Raw genomic sequence first — 20,958 nt, forward strand, 5'->3', positions numbered from 1 at the left:
CTATGGTATTTGGTTATTTCTCAGATATTAAGAAGGGTATTTTGAATGTTAGATGGTGTAGTAGGAGGCAGAAGGATATATACTGTGGCAATAAAGATTTTGATGTTGTTATTAAGAGTGATTTTATGATAGACCAATTCGGGAGATGTCTTGTTGTGAGAGTCACTTTTGGCTACTAGTGATGGGCCAAGATTAAAAGATTAATGGACTAGAGTAAAGGTTCCACCACCTCTACAGTTCATAGGTCAACAACTTGCAAAACAACCTTAAGTATATGAAACTGTAGCAGGGATCCTGGAATTTGTATTGAGCCAGGATTCACTTAGTCATAATTTGTGGATTGTACCATTGTAGCCAGAAATTATGTTGAGCCCATTTATTGTCAATATTGCCTATATTTAGGTGAGCAATGGAAAGAAACTTTGGGCATCGAATGAGATAAAGGATGGTGAAGTAGGTCTAGGATTTAGTTTGACATCCCTGCATAGTGACGATAGACAAATGTAATAAAAAGCAGCAATGCTTGTTAATGGGTTTGCTAATATGAACAGGATTGAAGTTTGTGAAGTGCAGGAAGAAATTTCAATGTATTGGACTAACAGGAGAATATATCAGTTATACGATGGGTGTCTGAATATTAAAGGAAGATTCATATTCAGCGTACTAGATGATATAGATAAATGTTTTTGTGTATGTGTGCGTATATGTATGCGTGTGATTATTATAAATAGATAGATTTGGGTCTGCTTCAACTAACCAAAGTTAAATCAGCTTAGAAAGGTCTACTACTGCCTGATAGTCTATCACACTATGTCTAACTGTTGATAATCTGAATGTTAATGTTTTCCATGGTGGATAGACCCACTAACCCAAAAATGTAAACGGTTTATCCCCATTATTTTCGGCATGGTCCATATTTCTTGAGCTAAGGGGTTGAGAGGTATGGTAGGAATATAGCCAAGGCTTTATTTGAACTCACACCCTTTGTGAATTAGACCAGCCTGTGTGGAACATTTAATTAATAAAAGCGAAATGCTGCTTTTTGGTAGCCAGACCACAGCATTTGTCACTGAGAACAACTTGTTTCACTTTATTATAAAGTAAGCTCCTCTCCTCATACCAGAAATATAGCTGGTCCTGTTATTCCATGTCATATTAATCTCTACATTATTTTGAGTAAAGATAATTTTAAATTATCAAAGCATGTGTTATTTTTCACTTATATTTTCCTTTTCCAAAAAACAATTTGCAAAAAGGCTGCACAAAATTTTATATACAGACTTGCTTATAATAAAGTTTCTATATTTGCTATATGCTGTTTTCTTTCTGCTCGGTGGATACACATTTTGATTTTATTTATCACAACGTAAAGGGCCATGATGTTGGGCAGCACACAGAGATGTGATATAAGAAACTTGGTCCACATTGTCCAAGTGCGGCAGGGACGCTGCATGGAATAAAACTGCAGGAAGCGAAGACAGACGTTTTCACAAGGAAGTTTGTTTTACTTTCATTGACCTTCTCTGACCTGCAGTCCCTGAAGAGTGGGAGGAGGGGAGGCTTTGAGAGCCTTGCGCAGCCAGCCGGGTGGCGGAGCATAAGGCTGTAACTTGTCCGTGCAGATAGACAGACATCAGCAGCAGTGGCCCAAGTCGCAGCAGCGCCCGGGCCATACTGTAGCAGGGACCGCTCATTGGTACTGTAGGAGGGACCACTCATTGGTAAGTACGTGCAGTCATTTATTTGTCGCAGGAGGGGAGGGGAGTAAGAGTGCCAGCTGAATGGGCTCTTGTTTTCCATTCTCCCCATACAACTTATTCACCAAATGCTTTGGAGCTGAGAGACGGCCTTCCTCTGTTAGGGAAAATTTCAATGGATTCGGACCGCCCTCGTTTTTCAGCCATTCCTTTCCACTGACCATCCCTGTACTCCCATGTTGATCTTTCTTTCTCTCTTTTGGTAAATACCACCGCAGTAAGACAAGTGTGATTTTTTTTTTCTTACGGAACAGAAGCCAACAGTTTAGTTCATGCGGGTAGTAAACAGGTTACAGTTGTGTCGCTTTTCTGCTCTAATTAGGATGGTGTGTTCACACGTTAGCTTATAAACGGTGAAAGAGAAGAAGACAGCTCTTTGCATTTGCACCTGCTGTTCCACTCCCGTCAGTTCGCTGACAGGCTAATAATAATACTAATACTGCAAGGAAAGGAGAAGCTGGATCTGGACTGCTGCTGGAGTCAGATGTAACACTTATTTTCCCTTCTTGTGTTTGTCAGAATGTAACTATACCTGGGCTGTTCATTGTGCCTTGCAAAACGCCCTTAGCATATTATTATATCTAGAGCATCACTTGTGGCAAGTTACTATTTAAATTTACCTTATGATGCTTGGCCTTGTTGGTGTACCCTGACTTTGTAGACCATTGCCTAACTGCAAAGGTTACTTTTGTTTGATGTATCAGAAAACCAGCTTCTCATTTCTCATAGTTGACATGCTCACAAAGCTCCTAGCTGGGCATTTCTTGTCTTAGTCAACATAAGTAATATAAGTTAGATGTTATAATTGCCTTTTAAATCTTTGATTTCTGCCTTGTAAGCCAGTTGAATTGCAGAATTCATTTAGTAGTAGTACTAGAAAATTAATAATTGAGTGCTTGTAGACTGGTACTGGGTTTACCATTAGCTGGTCAAGTTATACAAAAGACTAGTCCCTAGTGAACAATCATTCCAGCTGTGGGCAGACCCCAGAACAATCCACATGCTGTATCGATTTAATTCTATGACAGGATTTCTTTCCCTGTTTACTTGTACTGAAAAAGTTCCATTCACCTCTTTTGTGTTGCTGTGACCAGCTAGTAGAAAGTTAAAGAAATAGGATATCACGAAGTGATGGCTTAAGATAAAGGTTTATCAATTGTTATCTTTGTAGAAACCGTACATTAAAATGAGCACTGACTACATATGTGTTTTCCTCAGTGTTTTTTTTATCTTTGCAGAACACTCTAGATAATAGAAGTAACAACAATGAGTGTACAGGAATCCATTGGAAAACCAGCTAAGCAGAGTTTTTTTTATTTTCATAGTCAGATATTCCCAAGAGGCTGAATCCAAACATTTTAGAGAAGTTATTAGTAACCCTGCAGTCACCCAGTCAACATTTGAAGTTGTCAAGGTTATTACAATTATGAACATAGATGGCATGAATACTTATGATCTTGACTAGTTGTTCTCACACACACGCATGCACATACACACACACACACACACACACACACACACACACACACACACACACACACACACACACACACAATCTCACCACTATGCTAGAATGTGTCATAAATAGTTTTAAGTCTGTATTATGTTTGATTTAGTAAGAAAACTTTAAGTCTGCAGGCAGACCTCTCAACTGTCCCTGATCTTCAGGGACGTCCCTGATATAGACTCCGATTTTAGGTCTGTCCCTCTTAATCCCTCTTAAAACTGGTGACTGCTGAAGAAAAGGTGGTGAATTGCCCTCAATAAATAATGATAGTAATTCAGAGTAATAGATGTTTTACATCAGAATACCTATATTAATCCACATTCTCTTATTCTGCAAACGTTTCAGGTTAATAGTACAAATATTTAAAAAATGTCCCTGATTGTCCCTGACTCTGTTGAGATTTTTCTCCGATCGGTTGAGATCTATGACTGCAAATGTTGGTTACTAAATCAGCATTGCTTATTAATTGTTTTCCTTTTCATAAACTGTAAATTAATCTGACACTGTACACATTTTCCTTCATGAGTTTCACCTTTGCAGAATACTACAGATAACTGGAATAAAAACAGTGAATTTATAAGAATGTAGTAGAACACTGACTAACCACAAATGTTTCTTATAGTTTCATAGAGTCCCAGAATAAACTGAAACCAAACCTTTTAAAGAATTTTTTATTAGCCATGAAGGCAGCCAGGCAAAATGTAAAGGGCCAAAAGTACTAGAATTATGAAGTTAGAGAAAAGAGATGTTCCTAAGAGAAGACATTCTTCATAAAAGTCTCCCAGTGGCTAGAATATGAAAGTAAATTTTGTTACAGTCTGTAGTTTCATAAATGGTTGTTTTGTGCCACATGTGACATTTTAAGTGTAATTAGCTGACTATTTTTGTACTGGTTATGCATACAAAAGAGTTATACAGAGGAAAAGTAATACTAATTCGTCCTAACACCCTTGAAGGTGAAGCTGTTTTTCTACAAATATTCTTTTTTTTGCTTTTTTTCTAGGGGAACTGAAGTAGTGAACCTTTTGCCATAAACAATGAGAAACACTATGCTTGTTTGAAATTTATTATATATGCATAATAAACTGAAACTATGTAGAATGTCCAGATTGTTACCTCATATTTTGGTCAATTTCCTTGAAATTGTGGTTTTCACTGGCAAATCATTGAGGGCTGATGTCAGAAAATAATGACAGACATTTGAGTTTCAGGCTTTATACCCTTCATAAAATTTATGCCAATGCAAAACCTGTTGTTTTATCAATTTTCTAAGTTTGTAAGAGCAATATTTAAAAACTGTCCCTGTTTTGGTTCTTTGCTGCTCCATTATTGATGGGTTTGTCCAGATTTCTTGTTCTTGCTTTTTTTGACACGGTGGCTCTATTTGATATGTTATTTTAATATTCTCAACATTTACTGGCCTGACAAAACTCATGTTATTCTGAAGTTTGACGAAAGAAAAAAAATGCTTAAACTAGCTTACGATGGCTACACTGAATAGTTGTCAAGGAAATGTAGACTATTTTTTCACTCCCGTCATTTGCTCATTCAGGAGGAACACACAGGATTCATACTCTGTGGAACAATCTAATTACCATCCAACTGCCCTTCTATTCCCCTTATCTAAAATCCTCAAAAAATGTATACATTCTGAAAAAAATCATTATCTCTTCAGTAATAAACTGCTAACCAACACCCAACATGTATTCCGCCCCAATCACAGTACTCCCACAGCCTTTATTAGCTTTACCAAAACAGTAAAGCAACATCAAAACAATGGTAACCTTAATATCTACTGTATTCCTAGATCTCTCCAAGGCTTTCAATACTGTCTCCCATTCCAAACTCCTTTCTGATCTCTGCAGTCTTAATCTCAGCCACTCCACGCTAGCATTGTTTTAAGACTACCTAGCCAACCACCAATAAGCAGTAAAATGTCAAAATTCCTTATCTTCCCTCCTACCTGTCACCCTAGGGGTCCACCACGGATCCATTCTTGGACCTCTTCTTTTCAACATATTCACCAACCAACTCCACAAAGCTACCTGGCATGCCACTGTAGTCCAGTACACCGATGACTCCAATGTAGTCTGCTCCGCCCCATCACTCCCTCAACTCCAGGAATTGACACAAGAGTGATTTACCGCTGTTGAAACCTGGTTAGCCAACTTTCAACTAATACTTAACCCTAATAAAACACAGCTAATGATATTCTACCCCACTAGAGCCTTAGACCCCATACCACCATTCACAATATTCTCAGCCAATAACACCCCTATCGCACCTGTCAAACACACCAAACTTTTAGATGTTATCATAGATCCCAACATGAAATTCGATATGCACGTTGCACACACAATAAATAAAGTTCATAAGAAACTCGGAACCCTATATAGATGCAAAATGTACTTCACCAATGACAGTAAAGCCACCATTGTAAGAACCCACCTACTATCCACACTCCTCTATGCCTCCCCCATACTCATCAACCTAAACAAAGCAGAATTTAACAAACTAAACACCTGCTACAGTAAAATAGCTAGGTTTGCTACTGACTCACCCTTCAGGACACATCACTGCATAGCAATCAAGCAACTATCCTGGCTAGAATTACCCAACCTGCTCACATTTAACCAGCTTACAATAGCCCACCAAATTCTGTATTATCCCAATAGTGTTCCTGCCCTTGAAGGTCTACTTAATATCTACTCTAGCAAACACCTATTAAGATTCATCCATAAAGTACTAGCTGACATAGCCAAAAGCAACAATAGTTCTGGGGACTCCTTGTTTTCCATTTCTGTTGCAGTAGCATGGAATACCATCCCTGTGGATATTATGACCACTGAAAACAAAAATAATTTCAGAAAGCTCCTCCAGTCCCATTTCCATAGTTCTTGGTTATGTAATTGTTCTGACCGTGGGTAGCGTCACTTAATTAGATCATATCATACTTTGACCTTCTATGAAAGCTTGCAACAGCTCCTTTCTATACTTCTACTCAATGTGTGTTTACTGTACTAACCACTGATGAATGTAACCAAATGACTGAACAAGATGTCCTTTCAACTGTATTGTTTATTGTAACACAGTGAGCTCCATATAGTATATTTACTGTTTGCTGCTGTCTTGGCCTGAAACTGTACCTTATTAACTTTTTGACTCTGTACTGTACTTTATTAACATGTATTGTATTTACTGTATTTGCTGTACTAATCTTTGTGGTGCTTTTCTCCCCGGCCCTCCACTGAAAATGGGATACATGCCCAGTCAGACTTTCTTGGTAAACAAATGTAAAATAAATAAATAAATTAGACTCATAGATATTCTAAAGCCTATTGAGTCTTATGACCATTTTTGCTTTGCCAGTACCTTCCCTTGGGCCACAACTACTTTCTTCAGGAAGGCCATACCAGTCAGTCCTGGATACCTATCTGGTCATTTGAGTTTTGTTTAAAGTAAGACAGTGAGGCAACATACTTAGCATGCAGGGGAAGTTTATTCCAGAAATTTGGGAGGTGCTGGGTTATAATCCTCCCTTCCACCATTTTCTATTTATCTGATGCTGAAGATTTAGTTCCTGGTTCTAGTACTGGTGGATCTATTGGTCTTGTAGACATACGGGAGGTCCGGGACAACCAGATATCTAATGGCACAATAAATGCGACAGAGATCTCTCCTCTGATGTCTAAAAGTTACTGAATAAAGGGGTACAAATTCCTGCCTCTTTTGATAGCACAGTGTCTTTAGGCCTGTGATCTTTTTAGCTAGGAACCTTTGCTTCCATTCACTGGTTAGCTGCATTGCAAAGAGGATGCAGTACTCCGTAATTAGTCTGAGCAGTGCTAAGTGTAAAGGAGTGATTACTTCTTTAGACCATGATGATATTCCTCTGGTAATTAGCCATGCTAAATAAAAGGATTTATTGTCAACTGTACATTTTACTGGCAAAGCAAAAATGGTCATAAAATGTACAACTATAAACGCATTCTATGAACACCTTCAGGAATGCATGGATCATGCGATCCCAAATAAAATCAAGACCCAATCCTCCAAAGGCAGACGTCCTGTCTGGTGGACCCCAGCCATAAATAAACTATACAATAGAAGGAGGAAGCTACTAAATGATAAAGCAAAATCCCAAAAAGGGAAGGCATCACTGATCAGTATTAGCAAAAAACTACGGGCACACATAAAGTTGTCTAAGGCCAGCTTCGAGAGAAAAATTGCACAGGACACTAAGAATAATCACAAAGCTTTCTTTAGTTATGTTAGGAACCTGGGTGGTAATTCCCAGATATGCTCAGAATTAGTCCAAAATGACAAAAAATACACCGAACCCACAGACATTGCCAACATCCTAGCTGACAGGTTCAGCGCAAACTTCTCCCCACCAAAAGGGCAAATATCTATCCCAGCAGAGTGCTGCCCCCCTGACATCTCAGATGCTCAGGTAAGAGCCGCCCTCTCCAAAGCAAAAAACACAGCATCAATGGGACCAGATGGTGTCCCGGGCTGTGTCCTACATGAACTCAAAGAAGAGCTAAACCCAAACATAAAACTACTGTTCAATCTCAGCCTTACTATAGGATATGTGCCCAAAGAGTGGCGTACAGCAACAGTGGTCCCTCTCCATAAAGGTGGTGCCTCAACGGATCCTGGAAACTATCGCCCCATAAGCCTGACTAGCTTGGTCTGCAAAGCTATGGAAAGGATCATCATGGACCTCATAAATAAAGATATTGGGGACCTACAAACACTGGATCCTACCCAGTTCGGCTTTGTTAAGGGCAGATCCTGCCTCTTAAACCTGGTTGATTTCTTTGAAACAGTCACCAAGGCCATTGACGAGGGAAGGTGGTCCACACAGCCTACCTGGACCTCGCAAAAGCCTTCAATACAATACCCCACTCGGGCATTATAGATAAGCTCACCAGCTTAAATATAAACCCCTATGTCACTAGATGGATTGCAAACTGGCTCAAGGACAGAACCCACATGGTTAGAATTGCTGGAGCCATGTCAGACTCCAAACCAGTTACAAGTGGTGTCCCACAAGGCTCAGTCCTGGGACCTCTCTTGTTCGGTATATATTTCTCGGAGGTACAGGCCAACAAGGAAGGACTGTGGCTGACCAAGTTCGCAGATGACTGCAAACTGGGTGCCATAATCGACTCTCCAGCCGACACAAGCATCCTCCAAAAGGGCCTCATAGAAACAGACAACTGGTGCCAGAGCCATGGCCTCAAGCTAAATGCCAAAAGTGTATAGTCATCCCCTTTGGCAAAAACAAAGTGCCCACAAATTACCACATAGGTGGAAATCCATTAAGTACAGAAGAAGTAATTAGGGACCTGGGGACCCAAGTTGATAGCAATCTCTCATTTGACAACCACGTGGCCAAAGTGGTTAGAAAAACATTTTATATAGCCCACCTAATCATGAAGGGATTAACATCTAGATCAGGGAGGTCATCGTGCCTCTTTACTCATCCCTCATCAGGCCCATAATTGAGTACAATGCCCCTTTTGGGATGTACCTTACCAGACACCTGCAGCAACTGGAAAGACCCCAAAAGTACCTCACCAAGAGGATCAAAGGGCTCAAACAGATGCCATATGCTGCCCGGTTAAAGAAACTCCAGCTCTACTCAGTGGCATACCGCCTGTTCAGAGGAGATCTGTGCCTGACGTATAAAGCCATGTCCAACCCGGAATTAATGGACATGCTGCACCTCAGAAAATCCAAATCCCATTGAGCTATGCGCTCGAGAGACTTGAACCTCAGCACTGAAATAAATAGGACATGCTGGAGGGACAGATTTATAACCCAGAGGCTCCCTTCACTCTGGAATAAAATCCCAGTCCAGGTTAGGCAGAGTCCCTCATTGACTCTCTTCAAGAGGAATCTTGATTAGTGGATGGGAGATCGTAGGTTTACCCCGGGTATCACTTCTGTGTCACTGTTAGATAGAGGCATAGTATACTAACCTCGAAAAAGGGCATAGCAAAATAAATTTAAAATGGGTGGCGAAAGCCAAACACATTCTGGCTAGGCTTATAAATGCCCTAGGGCAGATAGCCTAGTATGAACCTATGAACCTATGAACCTATGAACTGCTGTCACATGGCGGTTAAAGGAAAGGGAATTATCAACCCAGGTTCCTAGGACCCCGAGTACATTCTCATTTTGTAGTGGTGAGGTCCAGGACACTGCTGATCACTTCCATATGACACCTGTAACTTACACCAATGTCTGACTTCTGTATTTAAGCCAATTTGCTATCTATCTTATCATATATAGGCTGATTTTTTTAAGGCATTTAGCTTCTGTATGATGCCAACATTTGGAATGGTGTCAAAAGCCTTTGCCAGTTCATGGTACTCAATGTGTACTGCCTGGCCATGCTCTACAACCTCCATAACCCTTTTGAAGAACTTCACCACATTCAGTAGACCGGATCAAACCTTCACCAAGCCAGACTGTTGGGGGGCCAGTCTAATAAGATTCTTGGTATGACAATTATGAGGTAAATTATGATATGTTGCATGGCTTGTAGATGAGGCTTGTAAGGCTGATAGATCTGTAATTAACTAGGTTGGTTGCATGGCCACCCTTATGGAGGATCATTACCAATGCAGTGTGTCACTCATCAGGTACAAAACCAGTAGGCAAAGTTGGGTTAAGCAATTTAAGGACCACCATCTGCAAGTGCATCTCTAACACTATTTTAATCTCACCAGTTGAATTTTGCCAGCAGGATATTATCTACCTTCCCCTTTTTTCATGTGGGACAAATAAGTCTAAGGTTTCCTTAAAAGGTCATTTAAATGGAAAACAGATACTCCCAACCATAATGAGGAAAAGATGGCCAAGAGCATTTAACAGATAGAAAGTGCTAAAAGGATTCATAGTCAGAAATCATGACTTCAGATTTGGAATCAGGTAAAGCAGTAAGGTGGAGAACACATAGAAAACATTTCTTCCAGGCCAAGATTCTCAATTTTTTTCACAACCTGCTTGTATGGCCATTGAGAATCCAAAGGCAGGAAAGAAACTATCTAGTGATGAATTGGTTGGAATGCAGAATGTGGGAGATAAAACAACATTATATTACATTACAAGAAACTGGAAGCCACCCAGAAGAGATGACTGACAACTGAGATTCTCAGCATGACAACAGCATGATAATGATCATTTGCATTTGGATATATATATATATATATATATATATATATATATTTTTTTTTTTCAAAAGAGCATCATTTTATTTCATGTTCTTAGCTCTTTGACTAAAAATCTCTTGATAACTGAAAAGAATGCAGATTTAAGTAAAGAAAAGGCTGGGTAAAATTTCATTATATCCTAGAGAACACCAAGTTGGGCAGTCAGTTTAATTTCTAAAACTGACCAATATTTGCAGACTCTAAATGATGTTAAAGTTGGCTGAAAAAATTAGTTTGACAAAATGTGTTAGAAACTGAAATTTTGAGCTGAAGTAAGAAAATTCTGGTTTGAAAAAGAGAATCTTAAGTTTTCTGTAGAAGTTTGTAATTTGCAAGGCAGATGTCTTTCATTTGAATCTCATTCAAGAAGATCTAATTTATGTATTAGAGAAATTCTAGAGACTTTAGATAAAAAAAGTTCATCTATTAAGACTGTACTTGATTTTCTTAAAGTGTTGGCCGAGAAAAGCACAGACACCTCACTAAATAATTTTAGAATAGACTTGGCACATTGACTTTGGCTCCCAATCCTGGGGAGAAAAGGAGCAACAACAGTCACATTTGTTTTAATTTCAGAGAGAATCAATTTTTTGGCTTCAGCTGCAATATTTAGAAATTTGATTTTTCAACATTCCACAGTGGATTTTTTAGCTGAATCTACCCCTGAATTAAATACCAAAAGAAGGGTCAATAATTCTATAAGTTGTGTTACAGAACAGGAGATAAATACCAGACTGGTTTATCCAGCTAGCTTATACATTAAGTACAAGGACTTATTATTAAAATTCTCATCCAATTAAGAAGCTAAAAAAATGCAACTTTAGCATTAAGCAACAGTTCATGGGAACTCAGCCAATAAAGACATATCTAATGTTTTTTTTTATGTTTTTTGGGGGAACGGCATCACAATTTTTGTGGATAAGGTTTATTATTGAAATATTTAAATCAAATAGCTCTGCTTACTTACATGGAAATGATTGTTTTTATTAATTAAAATGATTTGTGCCACCATATTAATAGGAGTAAAAAGATTTTTTTTTTTCAGAAATATCACCAACTTTTGTCTGTTTGCAATAACTACCCTGACACAGAACAAACACTACATCTTCATTAACTCAAAACCCTTTTCACAAACATTTGTAAACTCAAAAATAACAAGTTTGCCAAAGTAGCAATTCTTGTGTACTCACCAGAGAGGTTTTAGAGGCTGATGACTATACAGATCCTAAAAGCAAAATTTGATTACTGAATTAGTAATTAATAATAAGCTTTCATTAATATTCCTACAAACCAGAAGAGTCTGTCAGGGATGTCCAATGTCTCTGGACCTCTTTTTACTGGCAGCTAATCTATTATTAAGACTCATATATGCAAATGCTAAAACTAATCTTTGTCCAGATCCATAGTTCTAACTTCAAATTTAGATCTTTTGCTGATGATATTACTCTTTTACTTACAGAAGTAAAGAGCTCAGTAATGTAGTTTATTAGCCTTGTTCATAATGTTCAATGAATAATAAAATATTTAATCAACCTTTCTAAAACAAAAGTAATGTTTTTAGAGAGATGAGATCATTTTTGACACAATGTGTCAGAAGTGCCATTTTTCTAGACGAGATTAGCATGTAGTGGATTTACAACCAAAGTATATTTACATCACTATGATTGATGTGTCAAAAATGGTAGGCTGTGAAACTATCATTTGCAGGAAGAATTAATTTTTGGAAGTTAAAGCTGTATTCTTCATGGTTTTGTTTAACCTGTTGAGGAGAGTCACCTTGGGAATGATTTAATGCCCTTATTATTTGAAGGAGGCTATGGACCTAATGACCCCATACTATTAATGCTAGCTCAATTTTTATTAGTTTGTATATATATATATATATATATATATATATATATATATATATATATATGGTAACATTTGAAAAAAATCAACAAATGTGTACAGTTTTTTTCAAGTCTGTTGCAAACAGGTCCCACAACAATTTTGGATGAGCTACAAGAGCATCTATCCAGGAATATTCATGGTAGATCAGCCCAAATATTGATTAAGAAGTTATGCATCTCCTTCTTCAAATAAAATGTCCATGGTTTGAACTTTCTATAGAAGCCAGGATTCCATTAAACATTACATTTATCTGTTTATGTCTATCTATGAGTTGTCTGTCTATGAGATTCTAGACACTTCCTCATCTAGAATTGACATAGAAGTATTAAAACAGCTTTTGTTTAGACTCACCACTCTTATGCATTCAGCTGGGCACAGGAAAATTAGAAATGTAAAATATATATTGGGGCATTCTGCAGAGCATAAAAATTCTATTATTTCTAAAGTAGAAGCATTGGCCACTTACAAGAATATCTGATTATAATAATTTCTTCGGGAATTTAGAAAATTAAACATGAAGCTTAGATATGCCATTGAAATAGCCAAATTTCAAACATTTTGAAAATCTTAGAAAATATATTTTAGGCCATCAAGAGAGAGGGTTATTCAACAAAAGACATTTAATCACAATTACTAAATTCCAATAAATAAGGGAATATGAAAAAAAAAACCTGTGTTGGCTTGGTTGTAGATTTAAAAGAGACTGGCATTATACATGGAGGTCTTGGCCAAGAATTTCCCCTTTTGTAAAATAACATTTGACATAGGGCCATGTAGCTGTCAAATTCATTAAGTTGTATATACTTGTTGAATAAGTCATGATTTGTATATTTCAAATTCTAAGTTTGGAATTTAACTGGGAAGTTTAAAAAAAGATGGTTAACAAGGCATTATTCCACGAGACCCATATACTTTGTTGTGGTCTTGCCAATTACTTGTCATTACTATCTTTAACTAGGAAGATGTTTTCCAACAAGCAAGTAGACGTTTTGTACCTTGCTTGATATTTATATGTGTAAACATTTTTTTTATGTTGGGTGAAGAACTGTATAATCTAGTCAGTTTTGTGACTGGCACATTTGCAAATATTATTATGACACTTTGGGAAGAAGATATTTCTTTGTTTATTTTTTAACGGTCATTTTATTGATGATCTTTTGTATTACAGAATGCTAGTATGGATGTTTTAAAACAGTTTCACAGTTTTTAGATGTTACTATAAAGATATATTTGGGTATTCAGCAGACCATGAAAATATGAGTTGTGCAATATTGCTGACAATTTTTCTTTAAAAAAGCAGTTAGCGAAAACAACTGCTTGTTTAGTAGTTTCCAGCCCTTCCTTATTAATCAGGGTGTTCCTAAGGAACAAACTGTGCAGGTTAACTTCTGAAATCACTATTTTCAGTTATTTTTCCATGATCAATCTTTTCATTAAAATATAAATGAGAAGGAAATGTGTTTTCCTAATCATTGTTGCCAACATTCATTTTAATAAAAATAAACTAACAGTAAGTGTTTTAGTATGTTTTCTGTGCTTTGGCTGCTACATTGACATTTAATGCAAAGTAATTGTTCCAAACTCTGAAATATCATGTTGCGGCATGACATTTTGCAGAAAGTTTTGGACCAGTGCCAACTTTCTTCAGTAAGTGGTCATTAAATCTGAAAGATTTTTTTGAAGAAGCAAGTAACACTAGTGTTGGGGTGGCCCAGTGGTTAAGGTGGTTGCCTTACAAACACAAAGTGCAGGGTTTGAGTCTCTCAAGGGATAATTGGCTAGGCTTACAATAGCTTGCAAGGGCAGTTAGCCTAGTACTAACCTATGAACCAATGAACATTGAATATTGTTTTGATCACTAATTCAAGAGGTGCTTTTAGTTGTGATGTGTAGGGTCAGTGCAAGTTTTTATATAATAGTCCCTATTTTATTAACTCTGTGACAGGTAGAATTATGGGTAGAATATAAATGTAACTGCAGCAGTTCAAATGCTGTTTATCCCTTTCAGTAAAGTACTTCTACTTTATTTTACACTGGCAAAACTATGCTATAGACACCACAACAACTAGAATTTTTGAACAAGGTCAGGACATAGCTTGTCTACTGTTAACTTTAAGGATACTTAAATATTTTATTTTGTTTTGTATTAGAAGGGCCTATCTTGGATGAATGTAATAGCAATTTTAGTAATTATCTGGAGGGAAGGAAAGCATTCAGTTAATATTTAAACAGGTGGTTTTATTAAGTATACATTTGGCAAAGTTCAATCATGTACTGAACAAAAGCTCTAACCAGTGTAAAATTTTAAATAAATTCTTCATTATTTTTCAGTGTGGACTTTGTTTTATCATGTTTGCCATGTTGCAAAGGCATTACATACCTGATATGTATAGAGTAATAACTGAGAAAAAAGGTAAGCTTACAAATCATAGTGCAGCAGTTACTTTTAACCAATAACAATTAATAGGTAGAAAGTCTGAAAAGTGTTATAATTCTAATATGTTAAATGGAGACAAACTATTTCACTTAAAGTTAAGTAGTATGTGCAAATGTAAATAATGCAATGATTTATATTTTTATACAAACATAGACTAAAATATTATTAGTACTGTAATGTTGCCATGTTTACTATAAAGTATAATATGGTACATAAACTGTTTTTATATGTATAAATACTTAGAATGCCTTATTATAAGATATAGTTTCTAAAAGCTTTGGAAAATGAAGACATTAAAACAGATAAATTATAGTTTTAGATGGCGCCACTGTTTTGTAATAAGAGTAATATATAGCACAAAATGAAACAGTTGACTATTGCAATTTAGGAAATGAAAATTATTTTGAATCTGTTCATTTTTTTCTGTTGTAAGATTTTTTTGACTGGTGCAACAGTTATGTTATAGACAACCTATCAAATGAAAACAAATAAGTAACATTCTGTTTTATACAGCATTCCTCATAGCACTGCTCTTGTATTTAGCATAAGATATGCAGATAAGATGATTAATCATACTTTGTGGATTAAGTCTGGTTTGAACCCTTTTCCGTACATATACACCCCATAAGTTAAATTAAACACCCTACCCATCAGGTGAACTAGACTCCTACTTTGTGAAAAGGGGTGACCAAGAAGAATAGTAATGGTTCATGTTGGTTTCTGTTCCTAACTGGCCATGTTCCATGTCTCTGTGATCACTGGACACTTCCCTTCTCAGCTTTAGTTTTAGAAACTGTAAGATACTGAAGGCATTGGCACAAACCCATGCAATCCTCTTGCCCCTATGGGCTGTATATTGGGTAAAATTTGGTTGTATTGGCTGAGCTTGTAAGGGCTTTTAAGCCATTAGCCTAGTTATCTCCTATAAACCTATGAACCTACATAAGGGATTGTGAAGAGAAAGCCACTACTGAATCTAAAAGACATATGATACTTCAATACATTAAAAAGAAAAACATAAACAAAATCAAATCTGTTCTGTTCCCAGCCAATAAAATCTTTCTTTACCACAGTTTACCAGTAAGAACTGTCATAGGCAAGGAAGTCCTCCTAGTTCATCTGAAATACAGCCTTCCTATCATCATAGCTTCCAAAAAGAACTCAACACTCTGCAGACCATTGTCAATAAAGGCTGCCTCTTCCCTGTAGACTCGCCTCCCAAAGAGCACCAGTGCCTAAATCATTCCAAAACTCTGTGTGGTATTAATATATAGGTTCGTACTTTTACTAATTTATATATTTTAGATAAATATCCTTTTCCAACAACATTATGATTTACTAAATAAAAATTCTATAAATTTAGAAACTGTATTTCTTATTCTTGAATAAATTAAATCATTCCTTTGAATGCTAGATTGTCTACAAATGTATATATGTAGACACAAATTTGAATTAATGTATAAAACAGAACTTAGTTGGAGATGTAAATTAAAACTAAAAGCTGATTGGCAACACATTATGATTATAAACTGCTTAAGCCATTTTGGCAAAATATAAATTCCTTAAGCTATTTTTAATGATACATTTCTTCTAACCAAATCTTTAGTGCTATTTATTGCATCAGTTTCTATGTGTTGCCAAAGTAAAATCCCATCTTCTCTGGAGTGTTTTGACCATTTGAAGAAAAGTTATCACTAATAATTGGAAAAATAAGTCTGCCCTTACTATGAAAGAATTCAAGAACATTGCTGAAAATGTATGTCAACTTGAATTAGCTACAATCAAGACAGGAACAGACAAAATTACTTTGTATTACAAATTTGTTTGAAGTTTAAAGATTTGCTAAAAAATGGATGATAATATTTAAATAATATGTCTGAAGATGACATTATTAATAACTTTTATTGTTTGACAACTTTGTAAATAATTGTAGTAGTTTGATTTAAATTAATTTTTATTTTAATTGTTGTAAATTGTTTCAAGCTTTAATGTCATAATTTGTTAATCTGTTTTCAATTTTTTAATAAAAATAATTGAGCAAAAAAAACTCATTTTAAAACTGTACTGTAAAGCAGAATGCTGAATTCATACTTGAAACTCAGATCTTTAAAAGTACTACATCCTAAAACTAACCAAAAAAATTCTTCCTATTATATGCACCTTTATTTACCATTCTCCTAGAAGACTTCAACTCTGCAACCATTAACTGGGACATTTTTAGAGTTCATAAATACAAACTCCTTGGACCAGTTAGTCTACACCCCAACCAAGGGAGATAAAATTCTGGACTTGGTCCTTACCAGTATGGGACAGCTTTCTACCATACCTATTGTAACCTCCTCCATAGTCAAATCAGACCACAGGTCAGTCACATTTACCTTTAGACTGAAGTCAAAAGCATTTGCCAATACCTCTATATTCAGAAAGTATGCAAAGGCTAATATACTGAGACTGAGTGGCAACCTGACTAAATTGAAAAGTCCCTTCCACCTCGATGATCCTATATTTATGCAGGATTCTTTACTGATGAGTTCTGTGTATATGTAAGTAATTGCATAGATGCATCTGTCTCTGTAAGGAAAAATACAACACAAATTTCAAAAATAAGATACTATGGTTGAATCCTAATATAAGCAGGCACTAATAAATCTAATTTTCAAGAAGCCAAAAATGATCTCACTAAACTAAACAAGGAACTCAGAATCTTCATCAAATCAACGGAAGCCAGATATGTGGTAATAGAGTAGCCAACCAGGTGAAAGCTAACCATAAAGCCTTCTTTATATGTGTTAAAATATTAGAAACAATGTCCAGTATTGTGAAGAGGTAATAGTAAATGATACCACATACTCAGACCAACAGGAAAAATCCAATCTACTAGTGGACAAATATAGCTCCAACTTCACTTCCATGTCCCCAATATTCTCAGTTGAAATACACGTCTACTGTCCCCATACCTCACAAGAACAAGTTCTGAAAGCACTATTTAAGGCCAAGAACTCTAGGGGGCCAGACTTCATACCAGTCTGCCTACTGGCTAACCTGAAACATGGATTGTCAGACACCCCCACAGAGGCTGTTTAACATTAGCTTTAAAATAAGCTTTATGCCAAATCAGTGGAGGAGAGCAACAGTCACTCCTTTACAGAAACATGGGGCTACAACAGACCCAGGTAATTACACCCCTATAAATCTGACCAGCCTCATTTGTAAGGCTATGGAAAGGATCATTATGAAACAAAAAATTAGGATACAAATAATTTATAGTCTCTCAACCCAACCCAGTTCATTTTTGTCAAGGGCTGGTCCTATCTATTTAACCTGGTTGACTTCAAAAAAGTCACAGAGGCAAAAGATGAGGACATATCACTGCATGCTGCTTATCTGGACCTTGGAAAGGCATTCAACACCACCCTACAATCAGGCATCATAAATAAAGTATTTCAGCTAACTTTTAAACCCTGTGTAACTCACTGGATAGCAAATTGTCTCTCTAATAGAACATAGGAAGTAAGGGTGAGCAGATGGGTCTGCTTCCTCCAAAGACCTGTTACTAGTGGAGTGTCACAGAGTTCAGTCCTTGAGTCACTTTCCTTTGGCATTTACTTTTCAGAAGTCAAAGCTATTGGTAAGGGACTGTGGATGAATAGGTTTGCAGATTATTGCAATCCTGGTGACATCATTAACTCCCAAGTGGGCACCATGACCTTACAAGAGGGCCTGTCCCAAACAAATAGTTGGTGACAAAACTATGGACTGAAACTCAATGCCAAGAAATGTATAATAATAATAATATCCTTTGGTATGCATGGCTGTCTTTGTATCTACCACACTGCCAGCACCCTCCCTGAAAACTGGTCCCATATTTAGAATTCTGGGAACCTTTCATAGTGAACTGTCCTTTCATTACCATGTATCTACTATTTTAAAGAAGTCCTTTTTCTTCACACAGCTTATATCAAAGGGTATGGCATCCAGATCTATGGAAATAATTGTTAGTCTGTACTCAGCAATCATCATGATGATCATTGAGTATAATGACCCTTTCTGTCACAGATGGAATTACCACAATGCATCTTCACTAAAAAAAGAAAATGCAAAGGCCTAAATCACAAAATTATGCAGACCATTTTAAACCCTTGTCTGTCTTCTCGGTATCATACAGACTGCTGAGAGGCCACCTCTGTCTTGTGTGTAGATCATCAATAGATTCTGTTCTGTGAGATCACACATTTAGGGGTTCAGTGATATGACAAACACCTGATCAAGGAACCACAATCTCTTTTGCAGGATTAACAGAACATGCTTGAAGAACAGGTAGGTATCACAGAGAATTCTACATCTACAGAACTGGCTCCATATTCACTTAAAGCAGTGCGCTAAAAGTTAAAGAACTGATATGAAACAACCCCACACTCTTAATCCCTACAACTAAAGTACATTGTACAAAACACTCCTTATCCACAACAGCCCCTACACTTTGGGAGTCTTTCCTCATCCAGCCAAAAGAACACTCCATTCTGAAAACAAATTAAAATTTGTGTCCACAAAGAAATCCAGTGCTCCTGCTATCAAGGTAACATCATCTAAGTACCTGTTGATTCTGTAATCTCTCCTCCTTTCCTCCTCCATGGTTTCAAGACATTGGAACAGTAATGTACCCTTTTGTACATATATTGTGGTTGAACATTAGAACAGTAATGTAACGTTTTGTACATATATCATGTTTGAACATTGGAACAGTGATGTACCTTTTTGTACGTATATCATGTTTGAACATTGGAACAGTAATGTACCTTTTTGTACATATATCATGTTTGAACATTGGAACAGTATTGTAACATTTTGTACATGTATCATGTTTGAACACTGGAACAGTAATGTACCTTTTTGTACATATATTGCATTTGTACATTGGAAAAGTAACGTACCTTCTTGTACATATATCGTGTTTGAACATTGGAACAGTAATGTAACATTTTGTACATATATCATGTTTGAACATTGGAACAGTAATGTACCTTTTTGTACATATATTGCGTTTGAACATTGGAACAGTAACATACCTTCTTGTACATATATTGTGTTTGAATGTTGGAACAGTAATGTGCCTTTTTGTGCATATAGCGTATTTGATCATTGGAACAGTAATGTACCTTTTTGTACATATATCGTGTTTGAACATTGGAACAGCAATATGCCTTTTTGTACATATATCATGTTTGAACATTGGAATACTAATATACCTTTTTATACATTTATCATGTTTGAACATTGGAACAGTAATGTACCTTTTTGTACATATATTGCATTTGAACATTGGAACAGTAACGTACCATGTTAAGTTGTCAATGTCACCTTCATTCTTGCTGGTTGGGATCGGGGCCAATGCTCGGCTCCAACTCAGCCATCTTCAATAGCTCGAGAGCTGTTTACTGGCTCGAGGCTACCCCTTATCCCATGATACCTAGCGCTAGCTACCCAGATCTCGTTTGCCGCTTCAGCTGCGAGGTTCGTGGTATTGGCTCAGGCTCGTATATTTTTCTTCTACTATCTTTTCAGTCAGATTAGGGATTTTTTTCTGTCCTTATTGTATTTGTCTAGCAGTCGCTAACTAGTTGTGATAGTTTAGTGTGTTTTTGTGGGCTTTTCAGGACTCGTTTTATTTAGAGAGTTCTTCCCCTCCCCCTCCCCCCTTCTTCCCTTATCCGATAGCTTATTCTGTAAAAATTTCTTCATTTTCCTTGTTTTAGGTAGCTGTTTTAGTTAGAGGCTTCCTAATTCCTAAAAAAAAAAAAAAAAAAAAAAAAAATAATAATAATAATAAGATATTCCTTATCTTGTAGTATATTGTGTCTTATTTGTGGTTTCTGTGGTAGTGTTTACTGTTAGTTTAGTGGTATTTCTTATTGTGTATTATGTCTAAGGAATCAAAAGTGTCAGGATTCAAGAAGTGTGACTCATGCTGTCAGAAGATGTCTCTGACAGATGGGCACATTTAGTGTCTATTGTCTAGGCGCTGTTCACCTGCAGGACTCTTGCTCTATCTGCCATGCATTTAGCCCAAGAGTTCTGCAGGAGCGCAAGAATAAACTTATTTTGAGAGGGCTGCTTAAGCCTCAGGACTCACCGGCCAAGACT

At 36.7% G+C, this 20,958-nt stretch overlaps 1 protein-coding gene across 2 annotated transcripts in view; it reads left to right on the forward strand.

Moving 5' to 3' along the window:
• The first annotated feature begins 1,458 nt into the window (after positions 1-1,458).
• Positions 1,459-20,958, forward strand: part of TSPAN11 (tetraspanin 11) — a 1,665,259-nt gene continuing 1,645,759 nt past the window's right edge. Inside the window, exon 1 of one of the 2 annotated variants that reach the window (XM_044087577.1) lies at positions 1,459-1,721. The gene's annotated coding sequence lies outside the window, so the exon portion shown is untranslated. The remainder of the gene's footprint in view (positions 1,722-20,958) is intronic. The other variant, XM_044087575.1, reaches the window with a different exon arrangement.

This window comes from Protopterus annectens, chromosome 11.part0 (assembly GCF_019279795.1).
Source record: "Protopterus annectens isolate FY-2018-M chromosome 11.part0, PAN1.0, whole genome shotgun sequence".
NCBI lineage: Eukaryota > Metazoa > Chordata > Ceratodontiformes > Protopteridae > Protopterus > Protopterus annectens.